Raw genomic sequence first — 25,900 nt, forward strand, 5'->3', positions numbered from 1 at the left:
GTGGAACTATGAACCCACAACTTTCTGATTCAGAGGCGAGAGTGCTACCAACTGAGCCACAGCTGACAATTATTGCTGTACAAGTGCTTACCATGCAATCTTTTTAATGCTTTTTAATGCATTATTAACTCATTTTGGGTTAATGCCTGTGTTAAAAATACACGCAGAGAGATTTAGTATGCGTAGATTAAATGATCACATGACAACAGCACCAGTCAGAAAACAAATCCCAGAATCTCAAAAAGGTGATGCGAAACTCAGGTACGTTTTATCTAAAAACAGAAAATGCTGGAAATACTCAGCAGGTCAGGCAGCATCTGTGGAGAGAGAGAGAGAGTTAACGTTTCAGGTCGATGACCCTTCGTCAGAACCTGAAACGTTAACTCTGTTTCTCTCTCCACAGATGCTGCCTGACCTGCTGAGTATTTCCAGCATTTTCTGTTTTTATTTCAGATTTCCAGCATCCACAGTATTTTGCTTTTGTACGTTTTATCTAAGCTAATCTAAAGTTCTCTGCCATCATCATCTAAACTGTAGCCTATGTTTTTTTTGGGGGGGGAGAATGTCCCAGACATGCTGTATTTGTTCAAACTATCCACAATTTGTAAATGTACTTTTTGTAACATGAATGGGCAGATTCCAGAGAATAGCTACTCAGTGATAAGATCACTCTCAATGGTCTGAGAATGGGACTCACGAGTGTCCCCTTTTTCTACCAGGCCAAATCCTGTAACTACAGCATTTTGAACTAATTAAAAACTACTGGATTTTAAAATGCAATCTTTCTGTCACAACCTGTGAAATACGGCAGTGAAATCTCACATTTTTTAAAAACAACTATATTGTATTCATTCACATATTGACTTACCAGGATGCACATTTGTCTAGGTTGATTTTTTTTTTTTAAACTCAGTAAGATAGAAAGGCCAATTTTCCAACTCTTCGTCACAGCACAAAAAACATTGCTGGGGGTGAGGGGCAGTTGGAAAATCAGGTCTTCCGGCATGTCTACATGATTGCAGCCAAGAAACGTTGGGTATTGGGAGACTCACTGCTCTGTCCTCCCTAAACATCACCATCTGTATAAACTCTCCTACCCATATTCACAAAACCCCCCTTGATCTCCCATGGCCTCTCTACTCCCACGGTCTTGATGACTGACAAGGCCATCTCCAACCATTTCCTTGCATCCCTCACCACCCACATACCCCTACTACCTTGCAAACACACTTCCTTCTGCATCCACCCATGGAAAACTGCCAAATCATTCACAACTGCACTTTCAAACTCCCAACTGTCTAGCCTATTGTCCTACATTTGCCACTAGCATTGCAAATGGTTCCCTCTCTTCAGGTAATGTTCCCTACCTTTCAAAACTGGCGTCATCAGTTTCTTCCTCAAAAAACCCACCATTGACTCCTCTCCTAAGTGCTTGGATGTCTTGTTACCTCCCAAATCTATGGCTAACAAAAGAAATTAAAGCTAGTATTAAGTCAAAGGAGGAAGTTTAGAAAGTTGCCAGAAAAAGCGGTCAGCCTGAGGATTGGGATCTTTTTAGAAATCAGCAAAGGGGACCAAGAAATTGATAAAGAAAGGGAAAATGGAATATGAGCACAAACTAGCGAAAAATATAAAAATGATTGTAAAAGCTTCTATAGGTATGTGAAAAGGAAAAGACTGGCGAAGGTAAATGTAGGTCCTTTATAGTCAGAGACGGGATAATTTATAATGAGGAATGAGGAAATGGCAGAGAAATTAAATAAATACTTTGTTTCTGTCTTCACGGAGGAAGACACAACAAACCTCCCAGAAATACGAGAAAACCAAGGGTGTGGCGAGAATGAGGAACTTAAAGAAATTATTATTAGTAAAATAACAGTACTAGCAAAATTAATGGGACTAAAAGTCGATAAATCCCAAAGACCGGATGACCTACATCCTAAGGTTTTGAATAATAATAATAATCAACTTTATTGTCATTGTTAGTGCACAAGTGCAGTACAACGAAATGTAAGCTTGCGGCTCCCGAGAGTGTACATTTTGATTAAGACATTTAACATACATTTGGCTTGTAACATAAACATAAACATAATAAAGTGCATTGGCAGATGTGCAGGCTTTAGAGTTTATTAGCAGAGTTCAGTAGGATGACAGCCCTGGGAAAGAAGCTGTTCCTAAATCTGGTCGTGCGGGTGCGAATGCATTTGTAGCGTCTCCCAGATGGCAGGGGGGCGAACAAACTGTGGCTGGGGTGGGTAGGGTCTTTGATGATGGTCAGTGACCTCCGTAGACAACGTTTCTGGTAGATGTTCTCAATGGTCGGTAGCCGGGTGCCGGTAATGCGTTGGGCAGTTTTGACTACCCGCTGCAGGGCTTTCCGGTCATAGGAGGTAGAGCTGCTATACCACACTGTGATACAGTTCATCAGGATGCTCTCTATTGTGCAGCGGTAAAAGTTAGAGAGGATCCGGGGTGACAGGTTGCATCCCTTCAGCCTCCTTAGGAAATATAGGCGCTGCTGGGCCTTCTTCACCAAAGAGGAGGTATTAAGGGACCAGGAGAGGTCTTCCGTGATGTGGACTCCGAGGAACTTAAAGCTGCCCACCCTTTCCACCACAGCCCCTTGGATGTGGATGGGGGTGTGTCTTCCGCCTTTAGACTTCCTGAAGTCCACAAAGAGGTGGCCATTGGGATAGTGGACGCATTGGTTGTCATCTTCCAAAATTCTACAGATTCTGAAATGGTTCCTGCAGATTGTAACCCTGCCATTTCAGCAAATGTAACCCCGCTATTTCAGAAAGGAGGGAGAGAGAAAACGGGGAACTACAGACCTATTAGCCTCACATCAGTAGTTGGGAAAATGCTGGAATCTGTTATAAAGGATGCAATAACTGGGCACTTAGAAACGAATAGTAAGATTGGGCCGAGTCAACACGGATTTATGAAACGGAAATCCTGTTTAACAAACCTACTGGAGTTCTTTGAGAATGTAACTAGTGGAGTAGACAAAGGGAAACCAGTAGATGTGGTGTATTTGGATTTTCAGAAGGCCTTCGATAAGGTGCCACACAAGAGGTTGGTGAACAAAATTAGGGAACATGGAAATGGGGGTAATATACTAGCATGGATTGAGAATTGGTTAACAGACAGAAAACAAAGAGTAGGGATAAACAAGTCTTTTTCAGGATGGCAGGCTGTGACTAGTGGGGTACTGCAAGTATCGGTGCTTGGGCCCAGCTATTCACAATCTATATCAATGATTTGGATGAGGGGACTAAATGTAACATTTACAAATTTGCTGATGAGACAAAGCTAGGTGGCAGTGTCAGTTGTGAAGAGGATGTGAAGAAGCTCAGTGAGTGGGTGAGAACATGGCAGATGGAATATAATGTGGATAAATGTGAAGTTATCCACTTTGGTAGAAAAGACAGAAAGGCAGAGTATTTCCTAAATGGTGAAAGATTGGGGAATGCAGATGCTCAAAGGGACCTGGGTGTCCTTGTACATGAGTCACTGAAAGTGAATGTGCAGGTGCAGCAAGCAATTAGAAAGGCAAATGGTATGCTGACCTTCATTACAAGAGGATTTGAGTACAGGAGTAAAGAAGTCTTACTCCAATTATATAGGGCCTTGGTGAGACCACACCTGGGGTACTGTGTACAATTTTGGTCTCCTTACCTAAGGAAGGATATACTTGCCATAGAGGGAGCGCAACGAAGGTTCACAAGATTGATTCCTGAGATGGCGGGACTGTCGTATGAGAAAAGATTGAGTAAACTAGGCCTGTATTCTCTTGAATTCAGAAGAATGAGAGGGGATCTCATTGAAGCATACAAAATTATTACAGGGCTTGATAGGGTGGATGCTGGGAGAATGTTTCCCTTGGCAGGGGAGTCTAGAACCAGGGGTCACAGCCTCAGGATAAAGGGTAGGCCATTCAGGGCTGAGATGAGAAGAAATTTCTTCACACAGAAGGTGGTGAATCTTTGGAATTCTCTACCCCAGAGGGCTGTGAAGGCTCAGTCATTGGGTATATTTCAAAACGGAAGTCGATAGATTTCTGACTAGTAAGGGCATCAAGGGAAATGGCGATAGGGCCGATGAATGGAGTTGAGGCAGAAGATCAGCCATGATCTCATTGAATGGCGGAGCAGGCTCAAAGGGCCGAATGGCCTCCTCCTGCTCCTATTTCTTATGTTCTATTGTTCACACATTTTCCTGTTTGAATTACTTTAATCAGGTTTCCACCCCTGCCACAGCACTGAAACGGTACCAACCAAAGACACAAATTATATTTTCTATGACTGCAACCATGGTGCATTATCTCTCCTCATCCTCCTCGATGTCCCTGCAGCCTTTGATAAGCCAATCACTGATTGATAACTATTTCCATTAATTGCCATCTTCCTTGAACTTCTCTCCTCTGTTATCCCGCTCGGTTGGACTACCCTCGCTTGGTTCCACTCTTATTTTCTGATCATAGCCAGAACATCTCCAGAGATCTCTTCTGTTCCTGCCCCTGTTACCTCTGGAGTCCTGCAAGAATCTATCCTTGGTCCCCTCCTCTTCCTCATCGACGTGCTATCCCTTTGTGATATAGAACCTTAGAATAGGCCATTCAGCCCATCGTGTCTGTGATGGCACTTTGCTAGAGCAAAGCAAAACTCCTACTGTTCTGCACTCTCCCCATTGCCTTGTTTCTTCCTGTGCTTCAAATGTTTACATCCCAAGAACAAAATGACACACTTGTGGGCCTTCAGGCTCCTCCTATCAACTGTATGACGTACACGAATAGAAAGGGTTCCACTGAGATAATGCTCAGGTGGCCTCTGAACATCGAAACATCATTATGCCTGTGAATGCCCAATATCCAGCAACCAACCCTGATGCCTTCATTATGTGGTAGATGAAAATGCCCACATTTTTTTGAAGATAAACCAATACTGAGTGGATTGCTGCTGAGAAACAGGGGTACTCTTTGCAGCCACGGGTTCTGACCCTACTGAGCAACCTCCTAAACGGCACTGGAACAGCAAAGAGTTAAGCTCATGCTTCAATTAGAATTACAGTGGAACACACCATAGGCATGTTAAAACAATAATATTCTGTAGTTTATACCCCTAAAATGGGATCATTCTCTACAGTCCAACAATGCTCTCCAAGTTAATCATGGTCTGCTGCATGTTGCACACCTAAGCAATATGAAGAGGATTGAGCATACAGAGACTAAAAGGGGAAGACCTACAGAACCTGAGTAGAAGAATGAGATGCAGGAGGAGAAGGAAATGGAAGAAGCAGAGGTGCAGGTTGTAAGATTGATAAGCCAGTCACGGATTGATAACTATTTCCATTAATTGCCATATTCAGACCCTTCACAAGCATTTAGCATGCAGGTGTTGCAGGGTTCACTAGATTTGTGTCTCATTTTAAGATATGCCTGATGATGCTCCTGGCACTCCCTTCTATGTTCCCCATTTGATGGTGTTGAAGGAGTTGAAGGGATGTGTTGGACTATTAGATTACAGATTGTAGTAGTATACAGTCTGCTGGTGATGGCACGTAGAACCTCATGGATGCTCAGTTTTTAGCTGCTAGATCTGTCCTTAGTTTGTCCCGTTAGCACAGCAGTAGTAACACACTTAACAATGGAGGGCACTTTACCGAGACTATTGTTGATAGACATGGCTGTGACAGTTGGTGAGGATGCGATCGAGTAGATTACTATCCCCAAGTGATGCAGGCTTAGGCTGGAAGCTATGTCCTTCAAGACTCAGTAAGTTTCGTCATTGGTGGTACTACAGAACCACTCGGTGGTGAAGAGGGTTGGGTGCTCCCCCCCTCCAGAGTGTATTCCGCATCTTTGCTTCCTCCAAGTGGTGTATGACATGAATCAGTCATTCAGGAAAGAAAGACTTATGAAATAATACTGAGCGGCCTACGGGTGGCGCTGTCCAGGGAGAGTATAAATACTCGGGCACGGCCCAGCTTGCGCAGGACATTCTTAACAGGAACTAGTGAAGGACACAACTAGATCTCCATGTTGTAAAACAGTTGATTAAAGCTTTGTTTAACGCTTAGACCAAGTGCCTAGTAGTTTTCTTACATCAGTGTACATGAAGGAGTAGTGATTTGTCAGTTAATGAGTTGGGGCAGTAGGTCATCATCAGGGGGATTCTTTTACCTTGTTTCACCTGAAGCCATGAGACTCCATGGGGGCTGGAGTCGATATTGACGGTTCCCCGGACCATATTCACCCAACTGTATACCACTTAGTCCCCACCTATGGTGAATCTATCCTCCCAGTGGGACAGGACAAACTCAGGGATGGTGACACAGGATTCTGGGCTTTTATATCCACTTAAAAAACAATAAATCTATGAAATATTTTCTTTGGGGAACATTGTCACGTCAGGATCAAATTCAAGTCAAATTATGTAATTGTGGCATGAAACATCAAATAACACTTGCATTTATGTAACACCTTATTATTGAAATGTTTCAAAATGCTTCACGCAGTGAAGTTCAGTGGCTGTTTTACAATGGCACACGATATCAGTGTCAAAAATAATGTATGATTGCTCTCTTGCTCTTTATGATAAAGACAATTATTTGATCCTCTACATAAAAGGGCAGACACAGGGTGGAGGATGGGAGGCTGGCCAAGAGATCTATGGAATAGTCAAATCTGGCCATCGTACGAGCCTGTCTATATCCTCCTTTGGTTTGTCACAATACTCATCAGAATTTTCCATGCTCCTCTCCACCAATTTGGTGACATAAATTTGATACAGATGAGGAAGGTCCCAGGTTCAATATCTGATCCGTGCTAAGTTAGCTGATTTAAGTAAATACTTTGGCTTAGTTTTCACTGAAGAGTTGCATATCGAGATTGTAGAAGCACCAGAGGTGGGTGTGGAACAGTGGTTATTATTCAAAGAGAGATGATAAGAAGTTACTCAAACTTCAGGTTAATAAATCACTGGGACCTGATGGTTTGCATCCAAGGATCCTGAGGGAAGGTAGGAAAGAAATAGTGCAGAGTTGGATTATAATTTTGCAAAAACACTGTGGAAATGAAAATTATTCCAAAGGATTAGAAAGTGACAAACGCAACAACCCTCTTCAAAAAAGGAGATAAAAATAGGCCAGGAAATGATATGCCGTCAGTCTTACTTCAGTGGTTGATAAACTACTAAAGTGTATATTATGAGATGAAATTACTAAGTATTTCGGGAATCAAGTTAATTAGTGGCAGTCAGGATGGATTTCCATAAGGCTGGTCATGCTTGACTGAATAAACATCTTTGAAGAAATAATAGGAAGGATAGATAAAAGAAATGCAGTGAACATGGTTTATATGGATTTTCAAAAGGCATTTTATAAGTTACCAATTCAAAGAGTTATTGCAAAAATAATGGCATATGGATTTAAGGGGAATGGGGCCACATGGATACAGAGATTGATGGAGGGCAGAAAGCAAAGGATAGGCATATTAGTAAGGACTGGAACGACTATAGTCACATGGGGTCGCTATTGGGGCTACTATACACATACTTGAGGGAACAATATCTAAATGTGCTGATAACACCAAATTGGGTATATGGCATATTTTGATGAGGATTGTGAAAAACTGCTGAAGAATATAGACAGGCTAGCAGGTTGGACAGGTAGGTGACAGATGCAGTTCAATGTAGAACAATGTGAAGTAATACATTTTGGAAGCAAGGTCAGGGAAAGGACATACAGCTTAAATTGTAAGAACATAATGATACCAATTAAAGAATAGACATTATCCTACTTTGGTAGGCTCCAGTATCCTCCTGCCAGTGGAAACAGTTTCTCCTTAGTTCCTCAATCAAAACATTTTATAACTTTGAACACCTTTTTTAAATCTCCCCTTAACCTTCCATGCTCTAAGCAGAATAATCCTAGCTTCCCTAGTCTCTCCACCTAACTGAAGTCCCTCATTCCCGATGCCATTCTAGTAAATCTCCTCTACATCCTCTCCAAGTTCTTGACATCCTTCCTAAAGTGTGGTGCCCAGAACTGGGAAAAATACTCCAGCTGAGGCCTAACCAGTGATTTATAAAGGTTTAGCATAACTTCCTTGCTTTTGTACTCCATGCCTCTATTTATAAAGCTTAGGATCCCATGTGCTTTTTTGATAGCCACCTTCAAAGATTTGTGTATGAGAACCCCCAGGTCTCTCTGTTCCTGCACGCCCTTTAAAATTGTACCATTTAGAATATATTGCCTCCCCTCATTCTTCATTCCAAAATTCATCACTTCACACTTCTCTGCATTAAATTTCATCTGCCAATTTCACCAGTCTCTGTCCATATAAGAACATAAGAAATAGGAGCAGAAGTAGGCCAATCGGCCTCTTGAGCCTGCTCCGCCATTCAATAAGATCATGACTGATCCAATCTTGTCCTCAACACCACTTTCCCGCTCTCTCCCCATACCCCTTAACTTCCTTGTAGTTCAAATGTCTGTCAATCTCCACCTTGAATATATTCACTGACTCCGCCTCCACAGCTCTCCGGGGTAGAGAATTCCAAAGATTCACGACCCTCAGAGAGAAGAAATTCCTTCTCATCTCCATCTTAAATGGGCGGCCCCTTATTCTGAAACTATGCCCCCTAGTTCTAAATACCCCCACTAGGGGAAACATCCTCTCAGCATCCACCCTGTCAATCCCCCTCAGAATCTTATATGTTTCAATAAGATCACCTCTCATTCTTCTAAACTCCAATGAGTATAGGCCCAACCTGCTCAACCTTTCGTCATACGTCAACCCCTTCATCCCAGGAATCAACCTCGTGACCCTTCTCTGAACTGCCTCCAATGCAAGTATATCCTTCCTTAAATATGGAGACCAAAACTGTACGCAGTACTCCAGGTGTGGTCTCACCAGTGCCCTGTAAAGCTGCATCAAAACTTCTCTACTTTTATACTCCATATGCAATAAAGGCCAACATTCCATTAGCCTTCCTAATTACTTGCTGTACCTGCATGCTAACTTTTTGTGTTTCATGTACGAGGACCCCCAGATCCCTTTGTACCACAGCATTTTGTAGTCTCACTCCATTTAAATAATAATTTGCTTTTTCATTCTTCCTTCCAAAGTGGATAACCTCACATTTTCCCACATTGTACTCCATCTGCCAAATTTTTGGTCACTCACTTAACGGCCCCGATTTTCGGGCAGCTGTCGGGCGGCTTTTCATGCGGCCGTGGTCCGAAAATCGCGGAAAAAGCGGGTCGGGACCCCCCCCCGCCTGATTCCCCGCCCCGTCCGACTTTCGGACCGCCGTTTCCACGCGCCCCGCTTCAGTCCCGCCCGCCGCTGGCGGGACTGCTCGTCGGCACACTAATCATCAATGATCACCTTGTTAAGGACGATTTTCCCGTACCGTTGCAACTTTGGGGCTTTCCCCACCTGAAACCCGCCTGCGGGGAACCCCGCCGATGAGAGCTGGCGTGAAAACAGCTGGCTTGCTTGCTTGCAGCAGCAGGTCGCTGAAGGCTGAAGATATTTAAAGAGGCAGCATTTGCAGGCTGCAGGACCTTGTTGATCAAGGCTTGGGGGAATTATTTGAAGCTTCACACACTTCTTCAGTGTGAGCTCCTGGGAAGCCCCTCTCACCACCCTAACTCAGGACCTCCTCATCCGAGGCATCTGCTAGAAGCATGGGAGGCCTTTGGCACCTTCCCTTCCTGGCATTAGAGGATCTCCAACAGCAGATGTGGCAGCAGCAGAACCAGGAACAGCAGGATGATTACCAGGAGCACCAGGCTGCTGCTCACTCACCTGAAGCTGCACAAGCCAGAAGGGGCCAGCGCTTGGAAGTGGCTTGAGAGCACCTTGCTGCGCTTTAGGGGGCCAGTGGGACCCGTTTCTGCACTGGCAGTCCTACTCAGAAGGACTTCCATGAAGATCTGGTTTCTCTGTTCAACAGATGGCCAACACTCCTCAAGAGATGTCATTCTCTTATGAGCACTCACCATTTTTCCTGTATGCTGGCGAGTTATCTCCTCCATGGAGGTTGCCAGCCTTTCCATGGTGCTGCGTTCATGCACCAATGACTCCACAAAGGCTCTGCTCATGGTCGCTATGGACTTCTCCATTCGCTCCACACTCGCAGCGACCCTGGAGACAAAACCTGCCAGAGACTCCTGCATCTGTGCATGGAGATCCATCACCTCTTCTCTTGCGGATGGACCCAGAGGCAGAGGGTTAACATGCAGCGCAGCTGAGCTGAGCTGGCAGAGTCCTGCGCCCTCCGACGAGGACTCTCCACTGCTGTCCCTGTCTCCAGAATCTGCTGAGGCTCACTTGTGAGCTGTGAAACACCAGGTGACAACACTACTATCTGTCCCAAAGGTCCCCCCGAGGTGTGAGTGTCTGCGCTGGTGCTGGGTGCGCTTACTTCTGCTGACACTGTGCCCTCAGAGGTTGGAGCTTCCTCTGAGGAGTCTGGCTGCACAGCCTCTTCCTCCTCCACAGTGAGGACGGGGGCTCTGGATGGTACTGTGGGGGAGTAAAGGAAGGAGTTAGAGATGTAATGCCAAGGTTCCTCTGGTGACTCCCAGCGAGTTGGCATCTGCTGACACCTGCATCCATGCAGCATTGGTCTCAGTGGGAGGCCTCTTCCTCCCTGACCTAGGGAAGAGGACCTCCCTATGGGCCCTAACCCCATCCAATAATGCCTGCAGTGAAGCCTCGTCGAATTTGAAGGCAGCTCGGGGTCTGGCACTGGCCACAGCTGCTGCAGGCTCCTCTGCCATCCTGTATGGTTCATTTGGAAGCCTTCAGAGGATGCAGTGCTTGCCATGGACCTTGAAAGCACCACGAATGATGACATCATAGTGTGGGGATTTCTGACTCGAATTGGACAATTAGCAAGGCTTCCCACATGCTGGGAATTAATTGGCTACTTGAGGGAAAATTGCGTGGAGCTGGCTGACACTTTTTTATGTGTGTCAGAAACCCCACATTCGGGGAAATCCGACCATTCCCCACACAAGCCAAAAATTGGGGCCTTTGTGTCCTCCTCACAACTTGCTAACCCACATTTGTATCATCAGCAAATTTGGCTACAGTACACTCGGTCCCTTCATCCAAGTCATTAATATAGATTGTAAATAGTTGAGGCCCCAGCACTGATCCCTGTGGCACCTCACTAGTTACTGGTTGCCAACTGGAAAATGACCCATTTATCCCGACTCTCTGTTTTCTCTTAGTTAGCCAATCCCCTATCCATGCCAAATACCCCCAACCCCGTGCGCTCTTATCTTGTGCAGTAACCTTTTATGTGGCACCTTATCGAATGCCTTCTGGAAATCCAAATACACCACATCCATTGGTTCCCCTTTAGCCACCCTGTTTGTTACATCCTCAAAGAACTCTAGCAAATTTGTCAAATACGATTTCCCTTTCATAAAACCATGTTGACTCAGTTTGATTGTCTTATGATTTTCTAAATGTCCTGCTATTACCTCCTTAATAATGGATTCCAGCATTTTCCCAATGACAGATGTTAGGCTAACTGGCCTATAGTTTCCTGCTTTCTGTCTCCCTCCTTTCTTGAACAGTGGCATTACATTTGCGGTTTTCCAATCCGCTGGGACCTCTCCCGAATCCAGGGAATTTTGGTAGATTACAACCAACGCATCCACTATCTCTGCAGCCACTTCTTTTAAGACCCTATGAGGCAGGCCATCAGGTCCAGGGGACTTGTCGGCCTTTAGCCCTATTAGTTTGCCTCGTACTTTTTCTCTAGTGATAAGAGATTGTTTTAAGTTCCTCCCTCCCTATAGCCCCTTGATTATCTATTATTATTGGGATGTTTTTAGTGTCTTCTACTGTGAAAACAAAATAATTGTTTAGTCTCTGCCATTTCTCTATTTCCCATGATTAATTCCCCAGTCTCATCCTCTAAGGGTCCAACGTTTACTTTAGCTACTCTCTTCCTTTTTATATATCTGAAGAACTCTTACTGTCTGTTTTTATATTATTTGCTAGTTTACTCTCATACTCTATCTTCTCCCTCTTTATAATTTTTTTAGTCATCCTTTGCTGGTTTCTAAAAATTTCCCAATCCTCTGGCCTACCACTAATCTTCGCAACATTGTATGCCTTTTCTTTCAATTTGATACCATCCTTAACTTCCTTAGTTAGCCATGGATGTTGCATCCTTCTCGTAGAGTCTTTCTTTCTCACTGGAATGCACCTTTGCTGAGATTTATGAAATATCTCCTTAAATGTCTGCCACTGCTAATCTATTTTCCCAGTCCACTTTAGCCAACTCTGTCCTCATACCCTTGTAATTGCCTTTATTTAAGTTTAGGACACAAGTTTCAGACCCAGGTTTCTCACCCTCAAATTGAATTTGAAATTCTACCATGCTATGATCACTCTTTCCTAGGGGATCCTTTACTATGAGATCATTAATTAATCCTGTCTCATTACACATTACCAGATCTAAGATAGCTTGCTCCCTGGTTGGTTCCTCAACGTATTGCTCTAAGAAATCATCCTGAATACACTCGATGAACTCGTCCTCAAGGCTACCCTTGCCAATTTGATTTGTCCAATCTATATGATGATTAAATTCACCCATGATTATTGCAGTACCTTTCTTACAAGCCCCCATTATTTCTTGATTTATACTCTGTCCTACAGTATAGCTACTGTTAGGGGGCCTATAGACTACTCCCACCAGTGACTTTTTACCCTTACTATTTCTTATCTCCACCCAAACTGATTCTACATCTTGAGCTTCTGAGCCAATATCATTCCTCACCACTGCAGTGATCTCATCCTTTATTAATAGAGTTACCCCACCTCCTTTTCCTTTCTGCCTATCCTTCCGAAATGTCAAATACCCCTGAATATTCAGTTCCCAGCCTTGGTCACCTTGCAACCACATCTCTGTAATGGCTATCAGATCATACCCATTTATTTCTACTTGTGCCGTCAACTCATCTATCTTGTTACAAATGCTGTGTGCATTCAGATAAAGAACCTTTAATTTTACCTTATCATTTTTCCTTACTCTGACTCTATTTTCTGGTGCACTCTTACGCTTGTACGCTCTGCCCCTTCCTGATACATTCTGGTTATCGTTACCCCGTCATTGCCCTGCTCTATTGCCTTCTCCTTTCTCTTTGCCTTCCTTAATACCCCTTTACCTGAACCCCTATCATCTATTTCCAGCTTAGCTTTTCTCCCTTCTGCTTCTACCCTCCGGTTCCCATCCCCCTGCCAAGCTAGTTTAAACCCTCCCCAACAGCACTAGCAAACCCTCCCGCAAGGATATTGGTCCCATTCCTGTTGAGGTGCAACCCGTCTGGCTTGTAGAGGTCCCACCTCCCCCAGAAATGGTTCCAATTCCTCAGGAATCTAAAGCCCTCCCTTGTACACCATCTCTCCAGCCACGCATTCATCTGCTCTATCTTCCTATTTCTGTACTCACTAGCACGTGGCACTGGTAGTATTACTACCTTTGAGGTCCTGCTTTTTAACCTCTTTCCTAGCTCCCTAAACTTTGCCTGCAGGACCTCATCCCTCTTTCTACCTATGTCGTTGGTACCGATATGGACCACGACCTCTGGCTGTTCACCCTCCCCCCTCAGTAACATCCTTGACCCTGGAACCAGGGAGGCAACATACCATCCTGGAGTCACATCTGCGGCCGCAGAAACGCCTGTCTGCTCCCCTAACTATTGAATCTCCTATCACTATTGCTCTCCCTCTCCTCTTCCCCCTACCATGTGCAGCTGAGACTTCCATGGTTCTGTGGATTTGGCTCTTGCTTTGGATTTGGCTCTGGCTGCACCCCGCAGAGGAACCATCACCCTCACCAGTACTCAGCACTAAATACTGGTTGGTGAGCAAGGTGGGCTCAGGGGACTCCTGCACTACCTGCCTGGTCCTCCTCTTCAGTCTGGCGGTCACCCATTCCCTCTCTGCCTGCGCTTTCTTAAACTGTGGGGTGACCACCTCCCGAAACGTGCTGTCCATGTAGCTCTCAGCCTCGCGGATGCACAGCAGTGACTGCAGCCGCCACTCATCGTCGTCCAGACCACGGGATGTGTCCAGGACTTCCCACGTGGCACAGGATGTGTATTCCACAGGTGTGAGCTGCCCTGCCATACCTCTACTTAACAGACTATTTACTAACCTAGCTGGAATAAACTTAAAACTTTAAGAAAGCCAAGTATAAACACTTACCAGATACTCACCAATCAGCTCCCTCCCCTTGTGCCAACGTCACTTTTGACTTCTGACGTCACTCTTTGAAAATTCTGCCGGTGCTGAGTTGGTGCCGCCGCCGCCGCCTCACTGCTCCTCCCAGGTCCGCACTGCCGCCGACTCTGCAGCTGTGGGGCCTACCTGGGCCTCGGGCTCACTTTATATCGCCGCCGCCGCCTTACTGCTCCTCCCAGGTCCGCACTGCCGCCGCCTCTGCTGCTGTGTATATAATATAAATACTGTCAATTTTGGCATCAACCCTATGTTGTATTATTGATAATCTAGCATCATCTTCAGTAGTGAAGATGGATGAAAAGTAGCCATTTAAAACCTCTGCCATATCCCAGGACTCCACTTGAATCCTTCAATGAATTTGATGTGGAAAGTCCAGTTTTTGGAGTAACCACCCAATAATATTCCTAACTTATAGCTGGACAATAAAAGTACGGTTTTTGATTGTTGCATTTTAGTAATGTTTGGCACATGTGTGAGTGGATACATTGTCTAACCCATGACCCCAACTCTGCCCTGTCCAATTTTGAATTGGGAACAAGATGGTACCCCTATATATAGCTTCACTTGGGTGAGGTACCCAGAGCTGGCAGTGCTCCTGGAACTGTACTCCAATATAAGACAGCGACCTATTATCCTACTTTGGTAGGTTCCAGTATCCTCCTGCCAGTGGAAACAGTTTCTCCTTATTTCCTTTATAACTTTGAACACTTTTAAAATCTCCCCTTAACCTTCCCTGCTCTAAGGAGAACAATCCTAACTTCTCTAGTCTCTCCACATAACTGAAGGGAACGGTAGCATAGAGGTTATGTTACTGGACTAGGAATCCAGAAGCCTGGACTAATGATCCATGAGACGTGAGTTCAAATTTAAATTCAGTTAATTAAATAAACCTGGAATAAAAAGCTAGTATCAGTAATGGTGACCATGAAACTACTGGATTGTTGTAAAAACCCATTTGGTTCACTAATGTCCTTTAGGGAAGGAAATCTGCCGCCCTTACCTGGTCTGGCCTACATGGAACTCCAGGTCCACAGTAATGTGGTTGACGCTTAAATGGCCTAGCAAGCCACTCAGTTGTAACAAACTGCTACAGAAAACAATAATAATAACTCCCTCCCTAACAGTACTGTCGGAGTACTTTCACCACATGGACATGGTTCAAGATGGCGGGTCACCACCACCTTCTCAAGGGCAATTAGGGATGGGTAATAAATGCTGGCTTTCCTAGCGATGCCCAGGAACGAATTTTTTTAAAAGTCCCTCATCCCCGATACCATTTTAGTAAATCTGCTCTGCACCCTCTCCAAGCCCTTGACATCCTTCCTAAAGTGTAGTGGAACGGTCACGCAGTGTCCGCGGTACGCTTGAGGTTTTCCATGACTGCTGCTGCATTGTAGATAAAAGGAACAATATTATAATTTGAAAAGTTTTTTTATTAAAATTTGGAATTTATTGTTTGTGCTCCTTTAAAAAGGGGGCAATTATGATTTGAAGGTTTAGGTGCTTCTTTTTAAGGATTAATCATCATAGAATCATAGAATGGTTACAGAACAGAAGGCCATTTGGCCCTGCGAGCCTGTGCTGGCTCTCTGCAAGAGCACCTCAGCTAGTCCCACTCCCCCGTCCTTTCCCCGTAGCAAATTTTTAAATTTCAGATACTTATCCAACTCCCTTTTGAAAGCCGTGATTGAGTCTGCCTCCACCACCCTTTCAGGAAGGGCATTCCAGATCCTAACCACTCGCTGCGTAAAAAAGTTTTTTCTTACGTCGCCTTTGGTTCTTTTGCCAATCACCTTAAATCTGTGTCCTCTGGTTCTCGACCCTTCTGCCAATGGGAACCCCTCATGATTTTGAACACCTCTATCAAATCTCCTCTCAATCTTCTCTGCTCCAAGGAGAACAACCCCAGCTTCTCCAGTCTACCAACGTAACTGAAGTCCCTCATTCCTGGAATCATTCTCGTAAATCTTTTCAGTGCCCTCTCTAAGGCCTTCACATCCTTCCTAAAGTGTGGTGCCCAGAATTGGACACAATACTCCAACTGGGGCCGAACCAGTGTTTTATACAGGTTCATCATAATTTCCACACTTTTGTACTCTATACCTCTATTTATGAAGCCCAGGATCCCATAAGCCTTTTAAACTGCTTTCTCAATCTGCCCTGCCATCTTCAATGATTTGTGCACACATACCCCCAGGTCTCTCTGTTCGTGCACCCCCTTTAGGATTGTACCATTTTAGTTTATATGTCCTCTCCCCATTCTTTCTACCAAAATGTACCACTTCACACTTTTCTGCATTAAATTTCATCTGCCACGTGTCTGCCCATTTCACCAGCCTGTCTATGTCTTCCTGAAGTCTATCACTCTCCTCCTCACTGTCCACTATGCTTCCAAGTTTTGTGTCATCTGCAAATTTTGAAATTGTGCCCTGTACACCCACATCCAAGTCATTAATATATATCAAGTGGTCCTAGAACCGACCCCTGGGGAACACCACTGTATACCTTCCTCCAGTAACCATTCACCACTACTCTCTGTTTCCTGTCACTCAGCCAATTTTATATCCATGCTGCCACTGTCCCTTTTATTCCATGAGCTTCAACTCTGCTGACAAGCCTATTATGTGGAACTTTGTCGAATGCCTTTTGGAAGTCCATGTACATCACATCAACCGCATTACCCTCATCAACCCTCTCTGTTACCTCATCAAAAAACTCGATCAAGTTGGTTAAACACAATTTGCCTTTAACAAATCTGTGCTGGCTTTCCTTAATTAATCCACACCTATCCAAGTGACTGTTAATTTTGTCCCTGATTACTGTTTCTAAAAGCTTCCCCATTACCGAGGTTAAACTGACCGGTCTGTAGTTGCTGAGTTTATCTTTACATCCTTTTTTTGACGGCCATGTTCGCGTCCTGGTGGCCCTGGAGATGGAGCACACGGTGTCCGCTGGCACGCTCGAGGCCTTCTGCGACCGGTGGGCACCACAGTAACTGGAGGGCATCATCACCCCGGACAACCAAATTTTAATTTAATTTATTAAGTTTCCTTTAATGTTTTAAGTTACAGTTTATTTGTTACAGCATTACCAAAAGAGAACAGCACCTCATCTTCCGATTAGGCACTCTGCAGCCTTCCGGTCTCAATATCGAGTTCAACAATTTCAGATCATAACCTCGGCCCCTATTTCATTTTTACTTATATTTTTCCACTCCTTTCCTCCCCCCCCCCCTTTCCTTTTGTTTCTCTCTCACACCTGGCAGCTATCTTTTGCCCTGCCAGTACACTTTACACCTAATCCCAGCCTATTACCATCTCGTCTAGCTTCTAATCTCTTTTACTTCTTTTGGTTCTTTTATTCTTTTGTCCGATCGCAGCCCTGCCTTCGATCTAGTTCCTTTTCTCTCCAGTTTTGAAGAAGGGTCAAACCCGAAACGTCAACTCAAATTTCTCTCCACGGATGTTGCCTGACCTGCTGAGTTTTTCCAGCATTTTCTGTTGTTATTTCGGATTTCCAACATCTGCAGTATTTTGCTATTGTACTCTTTTTGTTTGGAACAGAATCAAATTAACTGTAAATTAAACAAAACTTCAAATGAAACTTAAACAAATCAAATTAAAATTTGGTTGTCTGGGTTTGAACAAGGGTGTAACATTTGCAATTCTCCAGTACTCTGCCCGTATCCTATTTGATTAACTGGAAGAACTGTACTGGAATGGGGGGGGGGGGGAGGAAAGAGTCATCACCTGAAGATTCAGGGCATAAGCTTGTGCATTTTCAGGAGTCTGATCTCCCATTGGCTGAACCCGCTGTCAATCAGTATTATGCTAAGCAACCATCGTCGGCGACGGCCAGCGACAAATGGGTGACGGCAGTGGGCGGGAGTTGTGCTTGTGACGCAGGGCGTACAGCAGAGGCGGGCCCAAAACGTACGTCGGAGTGATGGGCGGCTCCGGTAGCCAATAGCAACCGGCTAATTCAGCGCGGGAGGCGGGACCAGGGGAAAAGTGCTGGCCAATGACAACAGCAAGAGGCGGCGGCTGGGCGGGACTTGAGGAAGCCGAAAGGTGCTGCGTGCTGGCGTTGGAGGTGAGGAATAGTGCTCGGATGTGGGAGAGTAAGGGGGATATATATATATAATAGAGAGAGGGGGGTTCGCCGAACTTCACCTCCCGGTTGAGCGGTAGTGCCCGGCCGGCGTGACTGTGGAGGCGACGCGCTGGGGGATCGAGCGGCCTGCGGTTGTCAGGGTGAGGAAGCGCTGGCTGTTTTTTTCCCTGTAGCCCGGCCTCAGCCTCCCTCATAGCAACCCCTGGAGTTTACAACACAGCAATAATTTAAATTGGATGAAAGACGGTGCAGGCCACAATTTGGCATCGTTTGTGTGTCGATGATATTAGATTCCAGGAAGTTTTGCACTATCTGTCATTGTGTTAACGTGTGTGTGCGCACATTTTTAAAATCGAAATTGTCTTTTATGTTTGTCTAGTTTGGCAAATTTCTGGGAGTTTTATAAAAAATTGGAAGTGTACATTTTCCTTGTGAACACGTACCAGCAGATCTCCTTTGGTGTTGGTCCTGTTGGTCTGGGGTTGCAGTACAATTGTAAACCAGGCTCGCCCGCCTGGGATTCATTTCTACCTGTCAGAGTGTGAACAGGTGGCCTGTCAAACGTCGAAGAGACAAACCCCGGCCCTAATACCTGCGTTGCTAAGACTCAGTTATGTTTACTATATGGCCTGCTCCTTTCTAGCCACTGCTTCGGTAGACGCCTTGTGGGGGAAGTTGTCCAAATGGGGGAACCTTTAATTGTAACTATTGCAGTTAATCTGAGGGAATTTCTAGTAGCTTGTAGATTTCTGGCTCCAGGACTGAAGAACCCAGAATGAAATGACTGAAAACAAACTTTAGAAAAAGAATAAACCAATCTGTAGCAAAGTGACATCTGGAGTGTTATTATGAGTATATTGTAGATGTATATTATTGAGTTTCAAAATCGAAAAGAATTGAAATTGCAGCAGGGTTAGTGCTCTCAACGCCAGGATGCTTTATATTATATTGCCTGTTGGGTGCCACATAAATATTTGGAATTTTACAGTTTTGTAATGTAACAGGACAAAAAGTGATAATGTATTGTAAGTAACAAATATGATGTACCTTAATACCATAGGGAGTAATATTCATATGGTTGTAGCTCAAGTAAACTTTGCATTAAATATTTTGTTCATGGAATGGAACTAAAGGTGCCAAAGTAGATATCTGATTGTCCATATCCAGTTTCCAGAATTGTGTGTGGTTTGACAGTTCTTTTGCTGATAAAATTAAGGGACATTTGGCCATTAAATCTTGAATTGCTATAAAGTATAGGAACTGATTAAAGAAGGGGCAAGAAATATATAACCTTTTAAAAAGGACTGGCGCTGAATCCAATGGTCAGCATATTTATTGCATTTACTTTATAATGAAGTGCTTAATTTGATTCAGTGCCATCTGGAAAATATAGAAGAACAAGGTTTGTAATATCTGGGCATAAAAATGGTGCCATCTTTGTACCAAAAAGAAGAGTTTTGTTTGAATGGCTCTGAATCCATGAGACCCAATATTTTATTTATTAATTCTTGGGATTTGGGCGTTGCTAGCAAGGCTAGCATTTAGATGCCCTTGAGAAGGTGTTGGTGAGCCGCCTTCTTGAACTGCTGCAGTCCAAAATATTTTTTGTTATTCCAGATGCAATTTACCATGGCGCTGTATGCAAGATAGCAGATATCATGCTCATTCTTGCAAAGCAGTCGGTGATGTTTTAACTGCAAGTGAAGTTCAAATGGTTTAATCGGTCATCTAAACCCTTAAGTGCCCTGACCTGAAACCTGCTTCGCTGCATGTGTTTTATTGTAATGCAGACAAAATTAAAATGCTTGCTGCAGGAAGATATTTAACTTGAGCTAAATGTTACCGAAATAGAATTGCAAGTATACTTTTTTTTTTTAACTGTTAACTGTCAGTGAGTTAATTTTGTTCAAATACTGAAGCGAAAGCTTTCACCTCAATGTGGTAAATACCTAAAATCACATGGAAGAGTTTCTTCTCTTTCCCTTCCCCAGTGAATTGAACTGCAGTGGTTTGTTTTTTGTATTGGATATTGGGAATTGTCCTGGTGTTGTCTTGGGAACGCTGTGATGGCACTTTTTCACGAGATTATTTTCAACCATTGAGATGTATACCGTCTCTTGCATGTTATGTACCAGTTCTTGTTTAAATCTTGTATACCTATTTTATGTACTTAAAAACTGGATGTCATGTAGGTATCGTAGGGAGTGGGAAATTGAAAGGTTGAGCAGAAAATTCACATTTGGTTCAAAAATATATCTTTTTCCCAGGAACCAAAGGGAAAAAAACACACTACCATCATCCACTTTACTGCATCTCTGAAACTTCTATCATATCCTCTGCCTCGCTGTGCGTGGTGCTGCATAAAATACACTAGTTTTATTTATTTTTACATGGAGAATAGCTGGATATATAGCACTGATTTAATAAAGGGATTTAGATTTATGTATAGGTTTGGAATAAGAAATTCAATTTGGACTTTCAAATCCACTCCCTTCCACGGACCTTGTACTGTCCGACCTATTGTGGACTCAACACCACCAATTTAATATCGCACAGAAACGTTCTGCATAAATAACCCCTGATCGCCAAAGAGAAACTCCAAAGTATATATTGTTCTATTGCCTATATTTACTCTTAGCTGACAACCCTTCACAGACAACACTACTGGCCCCATCTTGTCTTTGTGGAGTATTTAATCATAAGTCTGTATCTATCTTTGTCATTTCACTTCAGTTCCTAACCAGAGATTTTCTCTTTTTTTTAAAGAATAATCAACATCACACCTGCTAATTTTTCTGCTGTCTGTTCTACATGTCCATTATTTGTGGGGAGGAAATTTCTTCTAATCTCTAGTCTATCTAGAGGCCTATTAATTTGAAACGTATGGCCTTTAGCACTCTGTTGTGTAGCATTCATACACCCACAGTTTAAAGGTTCGCTCTACACGCCTCTCCGATTGCAGTAGTGAAATCAACAGTTGGTATTGTCAAATGAAACTGGAGATTAGATGTCAGTCTTGGAAAAAAAAGATATCAATTGTTAATCATACATCATTGTTTTATGTTTCAGTGCATAACTCTGTCTCCTCTGAGAGATTTGTATATGATGGCTACTGACTGTGACATCATTATTGCAGGACGTTCTTGGCCAATATCTACTGTACATAGCATAATGGATACCCGAGAGTGACTTCAGGGCAGTAAACCAATTTCAAGGGATTCGGAGAACATCATTAAACCATTCAAGTAGGGCCTATTGGGGATGGGGCACCTTGTGTGCCACATAGTTACTGGATATTTGCAGTTACTGTATACAGTATCACTTTGTAGTTCTATGTTAATAATTGATAGCTAAGAACAAGTGCGAAGGTGAAATGACCAGGAGCGAGTCGAGGTTATATATGAAGGCAATGCACAAATTTCACCATGTAGAAGTGCTCTCAGTTTATATAAGCTGAATCAACTTTTTGTTTAGGTTGCTTGTATATTGCTTACAATTGGGTCCAATATAGGTGCCAAAATAGACCTAGGTAAGAGTAACTTCCGATATGAAAATAAAACGTTTGCTAACCTAACGCTCAGAATTGATGGTTTAAGAACAGGATACTCGAAGTGTATGGATTGAATTTAGAAAGCTTGTAAAACAAGTCTGTCCAAGTCTTTTTTTTCTGGATTGCTTAGGGCCACATATAAATTAATATTCCAACAAATCGATATATATATTCCAAGTTGCTGATACTAACAGATTTCAGTATCCTGATTTAGTATTTATCCACCATTGTGCTTTGCACAGCTCTTTGTAGACCTTCAGCTCTGAGAAATTCAAACAGAACAAACCAGTAAAGAAGACATTTGAACACAACAGGATTCAGCTACCTGAGCTTCATGGGCTAGATTACTAGGGTTTGCATGTCAGATGTGGCCTACTGGACATATTTAGGACAGCACCGCCTTGAAGGGTTTCTCATTTGTGTAAGCTCCTGAAAGATTTTATTTAATTCTCAATTTCTTTTTTTTAAAGCTTTGTCCTTTGTTTTAAATTTAGGTTGAGACTTCCTCTTTCTAAGGAATTTTTCTCTCCTTCCATATTTGATTCCTCTTCCTATGCATTGTTTTTCTCTCTCCTGGAGCCCAGCATCTACTGGGAAACAAGCTGCCAGTGTGGGTAGAGAGGAAGAAACTTTTAGGGAGTAGGCAAGTTCATACTTGAAAGGATTTGTGGTGATTGCGTCTTGTAAATGTGTATGGATGAAGATAACTCGCAGGAATGGAAGATGATAATAGGGTGGGCAGGCAAGATGGACTGATGGTACTTTCTTAATATGTTGCTATGTTACCATCTGTGTGGGAGGGCAGACGTGACCTGCACTGACATTCTGCCAGTGCCTTCCTGGAGCTGGCTGTTAAAAGCAAGAGCGCTTTCTGGGGGTAGTTCTTCCGATGGGAAGGTGCCTGCTTTCTGCTTGCCGACTCCCCACAGCTGCATGGCAACTTCAGATATTTTGTATGTCAAGAATCTAGAGCCGTGTCTACCAACATACTAGAAACATAAAATAATACAGCCCATCGAGTCTGCGCCGGCTCTTTCGAAGAGCAATCCAGTTAGTCCCACTCCCCCGCTCTTTCCCCATATCCCTGCCACTTTTTCTCCCAAGTATTTATCCAATTCCCTTTTGAAGGCTATGATTGACTCTGTATCCACCACCCCATCAGGCAGTGCATTCCAAATCCTAGCCACTCGTTACGTAAAAACGTTTTTCCTCGTGTCGCCTCTGATTCTTCTGCCGATCACCTTAAATCTGGGCCCTCTGGTTATCGACTCTTCAGCCATTGGAAACCGTTTCCCTTTATTTACTCTGTCTAAACTGCGCCATTTGAATTCTAAACTCCCAATTTTAGATAGCAGCGAACTGTGTATAAATGTGGTATCATTCAGCACTTTTCCTCTATATTTAAATTTGTTTTTGGAAAGGGATCTTTTGTGTGGTTTAGTCTCACAAATGGATAAAGATTTTTGGAGGGGTTTTCTCCAACTTGACCGAGCCTAAGCATTTTGCCTCTGTGGCAAACTAATAGTTTGTTAAATGGTACATTAAAATTGTAGGTAAAACAACAGCATCCTGATGCTTTATAGATGGTCTCAGAAGTGTGAAAATCTTCATCCAAAAATAGTGTTTTTTTTACTTATTGACTTAAAAAAAAAAAAAACAGAATTGTTCAGTAACAGGTTTCAGTGTTGGCCTGTAAGGATTCATTGTTTGCTTTGAATTGAGGACGCCACCACAGTGACCATGTTGGATTAGAAGGGAACAAGTGATGATTTCTCTACAACCGTCATTTGCATTTTGGGATGAAGAATGAGGAGAAGCAAAATAAACTAAACGCTACAATTTTGAATGGGGTGTAAGAACAGAGGGACCTAGGGGTCACATACACAAATCTTTGAAGGTAGAAGGACAAGTTGATAAGGCTGCTTTAAAAAGAAAGCATGCAGGATCCTTGGGTTTATAAATAGAAGCATCAAGTACAAAAGCAAGGAAGTTACGTTAAACCTTTATAAATCACTGGTTAGGCCTCGGCTGTTTTGTCCAGTTCTGGGCACCACACTTTTTTAGGAAGGATGTCAAGGGCTTCGAGAGGGTGCAGAGGAGATTTATTAGATGAGGGACTTCAGTTATGTGGAGAGACTAGGGAAGCTAGAATTGTTCTCCTTTGAGCAGAGAAGGTTAAGGGGAGATTTAAAAAGGTGTTCAAAATTATGAAGGGTTTTGATTAGAGTAAATAAGGAGAAACTCTCTCCACTGGCAGGAGAGTCAGTAACCAGAGGACACAGATTTAAGGTAATTGGCAAAAAAAAGAGGAGATGAGAATTTTTTTTACACAGCAAGTTATAATCTGCCTGAAAGGGTGGTGGATGCAGATTCAATAGTAACTTTCAAAAGGGAATTGAATGTATACTTGAAAAGGAAAAAAATTGCAGGGCTATGGGGAAAGAGCAGGGGAGTGGGACCATTTGGATAGCTCTTTCAAAAAGCCAGGACAGGCACGATGGGCCAAATGGCCTCCTGTACTGTGTGATTCTATGATCAGTAAAAATGATGGAAGCAAGATAACTTGAGACTGGAGGCACATCTTATTCAAATCTTACAGACAAGTGTCTTGTTTGTTCACAGTTTGCTTTGTGATGAATTCAGCTGGGGAGTCTGCAGATCCATTGGAAAGGGAAAATGTTGGCATGGTAGCCATCTTGTTTGCTTTGTTTTTTTGCAAAAGATACAGCTGCTGGAACTGAGCTGTCTCTGGGGTAGTTTCCGTTCTCTCTTGTACCATATGTGTAATTTGGAGATCTGTGGCATAATCTCCTTTGGGTCGTGACTCAGCAGAAGTATCTCAGCTTGAGATTCCCACAAGTACAGTGGAAGCAATGAATAACACTGCAGCAAAGCTCCCCAGAGCACACTGCTCCTCAAGTCTCAATGCCATTGTTTCCTCTAAACTGTTCTGACCCATATAACCTTGTTGCAGATTTCAACAGACTTTTTTTCTGACCCTCAACCGCTGGACACTCAAACCGTGTTCTGATTTACAGGAAGAAAAGCTCCAAAGGCAAGTTCCCATAAAAGAGATTTCAAGCAATAATTAAGGGGAACATGGCCCTATGGATAGAAAGGTGGTTGGAGAACAAGTAAAGGGTAAGGGTAAAAAGGAAAGTTCATCGGACTGAAAAGATGCGTCAAGTGGTATTGGGGCTTATTTACTGAATGGATAAATGATCTGGACTTGAGAATACAGTAGAGATTATTCATGTATACAATAAATAAGAACTCAAGATTTAATGACACCAAATGGGGGTCGGTGCGGCGCGGGAGAGAAGGCAAATTGTGATGAGCTCTGAAAGACTGCAGGACAATATGCAAAGGCTAGCAGGATGGGCTGATAGTTGGTAGATGCTGTTCAATGTGGAGAAATGTGAAATAATACATTTTGGAAGCAAGAATAGGGAAATGGAGTGCACCTTAAATGGTAATGGAGTTGATCATGTTGTGGAGTTTTGTGTACAGTTTTGGACACTCGGTTCTAGGAAGGATATAAAAGCAATGGAAAAGCTGCAGTATAGATTTACTAGACTGTTACCAGGGATGAGGGGTTGCTGTTATGAGGAGACTTGGAAAAATTAGGGCTTTTTACACTGGAGCTGGAGTTGAGGGTAACCTGATGGAGTAAGTTGGAAGGGAACGTTACGGTTTCAGGAATCTCATTTCACAATCCATCCATATTTTGGAATTGTGTTTTTTGGAAAAGAAAAAGTTCGCCCTCTCCAGTGATGGTGACGGAAGGTGGGATGGGTAGAGGTTGACAAATATCGACCATCTGGTATATCTGTGAAATCCCTTTTTCTTTCCAGTATTCTACAGAATGTAAGCAGGATGTCTCGCCCTGTTTCGCATGAAGGAGAAGCAGTGACATGTCCATGTTGGTGGCAATTTTCTTATTGCAGCATTGTTCCGAGAAG

At 43.3% G+C, this 25,900-nt stretch overlaps 1 protein-coding gene across 3 annotated transcripts in view; it reads left to right on the forward strand.

The window, feature by feature from the left end:
* Positions 1 to 25,900, forward strand: part of LOC147099986 (monoacylglycerol lipase ABHD2-like) — a 126,703-nt gene that overhangs the window by 21,648 nt on the left and 79,155 nt on the right. Inside the window, exon 1 of one of the 3 annotated variants that reach the window (XM_085968544.1) lies at positions 18,281 to 18,367. The exons of 1 other annotated variant lie outside the window; for it this stretch is intronic. The gene's annotated coding sequence lies outside the window, so the exon portion shown is untranslated. One more of the 3 variants, XM_085968546.1, reaches the window with a different exon arrangement.

This window comes from Somniosus microcephalus, chromosome 27 (assembly GCF_052327205.1).
Source record: "Somniosus microcephalus isolate GS21.2 chromosome 27, FLI_Smic_1.0, whole genome shotgun sequence".
NCBI lineage: Eukaryota > Metazoa > Chordata > Chondrichthyes > Squaliformes > Somniosidae > Somniosus > Somniosus microcephalus.